This window comes from Ailuropoda melanoleuca, chromosome 11 (genome assembly GCF_002007445.2).
Source record: "Ailuropoda melanoleuca isolate Jingjing chromosome 11, ASM200744v2, whole genome shotgun sequence".
Lineage (NCBI taxonomy): Eukaryota > Metazoa > Chordata > Mammalia > Carnivora > Ursidae > Ailuropoda > Ailuropoda melanoleuca.
In genome coordinates, this window is record NC_048228.1 from 60,367,994 (window position 1) to 60,373,786 (window position 5,793).

Genomic DNA, 5,793 nt, shown 5'->3' on the forward strand with positions numbered 1-5,793 from the left:
GTTTGGGTAGAGTCTCTGTGTCCCCTGCGAGGGGGGATGGGGATGGGCACCCTGTGAGCCGGTATTTCCAGGGTCTTGTTGTCTGGCGGCTTTCCCTGGTGGTCTGCTGTGCCTCTTCTGAGAGTCAGAGCAGCAGTGGCCGAATCTCAGCCTCTGTCTCAGAAGAGAGGGATTGTGGCCCGTTCTCCACTGATGCTCTGGCCATTTTAACTCGGTTTCTGTTGGTGCTGCTCAACCCTGCAGCATCCCAGGCTGTGCACCCCACACCCGGTGTCCCAGCCCTCACTTCCAGGGCCGGCGCGTCTCTCTCCTTTGTGTTTCTAACCCCGCCAGCTGCCCCACGCATGCTCCCGGAGCTCCCAATCTCAGTCTGGATCCAGTGAGCACACCTGAGTTCCGGAGCTCCGTGAGATGCTTAGTGGCATGCACTCCCAGCTCACGGTCTCAGTCTGCTGTCTTGAGGGTGTGGGTCTGCGGTCCACCCACTCCCCCATACAGGTGGCCTGCCAGCCGCCTGCGCGTGCTCCTGGAGCACCCGGTCTCAGTCTGGATCCAGTGAGCACACCGGAGTTCCGGAGTTCCATGAGAAGTCTGGTAGCGCGTGCCCCCGGCTCATGGTCTCAGTCTGCTGTCTCGAGGGTGCGGGTCCACAGTCCGCCCGCTCCCCCGTGCAGGTGGCTACTGCTTCCCAGCGCCCAGACATGGCGACTCCCTCCCCCTTCTGTTTATCTTCCGATATCTGTGCGNCGCGTGCTCCTGGAGCTCCCGGTCTCAGTCTGGATCCAGTGAGCACACCGGAGTTCCGGAGTTCCATGAGAAGTCTGGTAGCGCGCGCCCCCGGCTCATGGTCTCAGTCTGCTGTCTCGAGGGTGCGGGTCCACAGTCCGCCCGCTCCCCCGTGCAGGTGGCTACCGCTTCCCAGCGCCCAGACACGGCGGCTCCCTCCCCCTTCTGTTTATCTTCCGATATCTGTGCGCAGTTTCACGGCTCCCTGCTTCATACCTCAATACTCAGTGCTGGAGATATTCATTTGTAGAGATCCAGATGTATCTTCCTGTGTCTCAGGCTGATTCCATGGATATTCATGCTAGACTGGTACCTATCCAGCTCAACTCAGGGGACCGGCTGAAAAAGGGGTCCCCTACTCCTCTGTCATCTTAACTCCTCTCCTCTTCTTGGTTTCTGACTCAATTTTCCCTTGAGGTTTGGATTTCCTGAAAGGACATCCTAGAGACTTGATGTGTAGACCTGTCTTCTCAGTTCTTCATGGCCGGCTAATTAGCTGTAGCTTCCTGAGGTCAAAATGAAGGTGACTTTGAAATCAGTCCTCTCCAGATATCAGACATTTAGCAGTCCCTCACCATTTCTTCCCGGATGCCAAATTTGTCAATTCAGAAAGTCCAGATAAAACCATAAAGGCACAAAATGGTCCATCTCTAACTCTGATGGATTGCTAAACCCGCAGGAAGCACTGGGTGGACCTCCAGTATCCATGGTTACGTGAGTTTAACAAGGTCTCAAGATTATTCAATGGGGAAAGGCCAATCTGTTCAACAAATGGCACTGGGAAAATTGAATATTCACATAGAAAAACATAATAAAGTTGGAGAATTATCTATCACTATCTACAAAAATTAACTTATGATGAATCAAAGACCTCAATGTTAGACCTAAAATTAAGAAATTCATAAAAGAAAATTTGGCCAGAGATTCACAACATTGAATTTGACAATGGTTTCTTGGATATGACAACAAAACATAGTCAACAAAAGAAAAAATTGACAAATTAAACTTCATTAAATTTAAGAATGCTTTGTGCATCAAAGGACACTGTCAACAGAGTAAGAAGGGAAAAATAAATAGCTTATGATTCAAAAATTGACACAGGACTTGACTAGACTTTTCTTCAAAAAAGTGGCAGATAAACCCAGGAAAAGTTGCTCAACATTGCTAATCATTAGGGAAATGAAGATTAAACCTGTAATAGGGACCATCTCACACCCATTAGTAGGATAACTACTATCAAACAAAACAAAACAAAACAAAACAAAAAACAAAACAAAACAGAAAATAAATGCTGGCAAGAGTGTGAAGAAATTGAAACTCTTCTGAACTATTGCAGGAATGTAAAATGGTACAGCCACTGTGGGAAAAAATAAATAAAAAATGTTCCTCAAAAAATTGCACTTCTGGGTATACCCTTAAGCATTGAAAGGAAGGTCTCAAAGAGATTTTTGTATGTCCATGTTCATAGTAGCATTATTCACAATAGCTAAAATGTGGAAGCAACCAAATATTGATGAACAGTTGAATAGATAAGCAAAATATCATATATATAAAATAAAGTATTATTCAGCTTTAAAAAGGAAGGAAATTGTTGTATATGCTACAATATGGATTAACTTTGAGGACATTATACTAAGTGAAATAAGGCAGTCTCAAAAAAATACTATATAATTCCACTTATATGAAGTGCTCAGTGTAGCTCAAATCATAGAAAGTAGAACGGTGTTTCCAGGGTCTAGGTGGAAAGGAGAAAGAGGAGTTATTGTTTAATAGGTATAGACTTTTAGATTTGCAATACGAAACAAGTTCTGGCAATTTCTGATGGTGATGATTACACAATAATATTAATGTTCTAATATTACAGCTGTACGCTTTAAGTGGTTAAGATGGCAAATTTTATGTTATGTGTATTTTATCTTAACAAAAATGGAAAAAAATGAATGCAACAATGTCAAATTTGAATAAGGGAAAATAATAAAATCATTGATTGTCTGACATGCCAAAATTCAATTTAATCCCCTCAGAAGATTGACATTATGTTTTAAAGGAGCTGTAAACATTAAAGAATATATTTAAGAGAATTTTTCAAAATATGGAGAATGAGGGATTGACATGCATGAATACGATATTTGAATAGCTATAACATTGAAACATCAGAAAATAGCTAAGTATTTATCAATAAAGTGGAAGTTCAATAAATTACACTGTAATAACTAAAATAACTAAACATAAATTTTTCATGAAAACTACATAGATAATGAAAAAAATAATTTAGCTGTGCAATTCAATTTATTGTTTTAAATTTCCATTCAAAAAATTCATTCTCTTTAGTGGGCAGTTCTATGAGTTTTGACAAATACATAGAGTCATGTAACATATGCCATCATAATCAATATACATAACAGCTCCATCATGCCAAAAAATTCTGTTATCCTTCTCCTTGATTCAACTACTCCACTCATCCTCAAACAAAGGAAAGCAAGCATCTGTTCTCTGTCACTATAATTTTGACTTTCACAGAATGTCAGATGAATGGAATCATATAATATGCACACTTTCAAGTCTGACTTCTTTCACTTGTAATGAATTTAAATTCATCTATGTTGTTTTGTGTATCAAGAGATCATTCCTCACTATTGGCCAGTAGTATTCCATATACTACTTCATGTACCATAGTGGGTTATTCTTTCAACAGTTGAAGAACATTTTAGCTTCCAGTTTTGATATTATGTTCTCTATATGAAAAGAATATAGATAAGTTAGTCAGGATTTGAAGGGTGTCATACTTTGGATTAGAACACTTTCTACTTCTTATCTCATCATCAGATTCTCAGAAACAGGTAATTAAGAAATTAGGGAAAAACACTGAAATTGAAAGCAAAACTTTAATTTACTTAATGTTTCCCTCAATAAGAGTTAATTTTGAATCTATTTTCCCATAAATAAAACAAACTTTTGAGCTAAGTTCTTTTTTAAAGATTGAGTTTCCTCCTCCAAACAAAATCTGGTGTTACTCTTAGTAATTTGGAATAAACAAAAAAACAAAAACAAAAACAAAAACCTCTATGTAATCATAGAGGTAGTTTTTCTTGGTTTTCTATTAAAAGTTAAATCAGATACCTAAAAAGTATTATAAAATAATTAAAGTATTCTCCAGTTCCTCTGAAAAGGCTCAAAAGAGAGAACTGCACTTCACAATGGAAAAACATCTAAATATCCTCTTTTTGCATTTATTTTTTCAAAGACTTATTTGTAATGGTAGCTTCTCTCACACAAAATCACTTTCATCACTTTCTCCCATATTTTAGATCTGCCTTTTTCCTTTCAATAAGTAGATATGTTTTTAAATGTAAATCAGTTTAGATGTAAAATGTATGTATTCATTAATATGATCCATGCTCATACCTTCTACCTTGCAAAAGTAAACCGTGATGCTCAAAGGTCTTGAATGAAGGAGTAGTATTAAGATAAAAAAAAAAATCTTAGATACAGTTATTCCAGTAAAGATGTTCTAAAAGCACATTCCATCTGACCATAACTGGTGGCAAAGAGAAGAGGTGTAATAATGATTTTTAATTCTTAACATTTATAATTCTTATCCCTGGTGTTTTGCATTATATTTATAGTCATTAATCTTAATTGCTCATGCTTACTTCTAAATATATTTTGATGGAAGAATCTTTTTCATTAGCATCTTTAATCTTACTTTAAAAGTGTTGACAATCAGAGGTACCTGAGTGGCTCAGTTGGTTAAGTGTCCAACTCTTGATTTCCACTCAAGTCATGATCTCAAGGTCGTGAGATTGAGCCCCACCTGGGGCTCTGCACTGAGCGTGGAGTCTGCTTGGGATTCTCTCTCTCCCTCTCCTTCTGCCCCTCCCCCTGCTCTTGTGTGCTCTCTCTCTCTCTCTGAAATAAATTAATTAAAAATCTTAGAAAGTGTTGACAATTGTAGTTGAATATATTTCTAAATATAAGCAATTTTTGTGCTATTTCACTGAAAAAAAAAGGGGGTTGATTCTTCTGGTATAAAACATAAACAAAAGGAAAATGAACTTCTATCACTAAAATTTCTACACATTTCAAGAGTGAATATATTGCCAAATGTTTCAATAGAGTTAAAAACTAAGAGAAGTTATATTATTCTTTTTCAGCAGACCATTTCAGCTTGGAAGCACTAACATACTTATTTCACTTCAGAAAATTCATATATCTGATATACCTCTACTGGAGTTTTTTTTTTTTTTAAAGATTTTATTTATTTATTTGACAGAGATAGAGACAGCCGGAGAGAGAGGGAANTTTTGTGCTATTTCACTGAAAAAAAAAGGGGGTTGATTCTTCTGGTATAAAACATAAACAAAAGGAAAATGAACTTCTATCACTAAAATTTCTACACATTTCAAGAGTGAATATATTGCCAAATGTTTCAATAGAGTTAAAAACTAAGAGAAGTTATATTATTCTTTTTCAGCAGACCATTTCAGCTTGGAAGCACTAACATACTTATTTCACTTCAGAAAATTCATATATCTGATATACCTCTACTGGAGTTTTTTTTTTTTTTTTAAGATTTTATTTATTTATTTGACAGAGATAGAGACAGCCAGAGAGAGAGGGAACACAAGCAGGGGGAGTGGGAGAGGAAGAAGCAGGCTCACAACAGAGGAGCCTGATGTGGAGCTTGATCCCATAACACCGGGATCATGCCCTGAGCCGAAGGCAGACGCTTAACCACGGTGCCACCCAGGCGCCCCTCTACTGGAGTTTTTATTTTTTCCTCTCGTTCTATAGCACTGAAGGATGAATAATCCCACCAATTATAAAATTTAGCAAGTACTACTCTTAGGCCAATCTAATAAGCCTGAGGAAAATATGGGTTGTCTGCTTCATTAGCATGAGACATCATTCCTCTGTGTTCATTGTATATTATTGATTCAAGTATATAGGTCCAGATTCTGCTGAAATATATTTACTTGTTAGCTGAAGTGAAAATAACTGAACAGC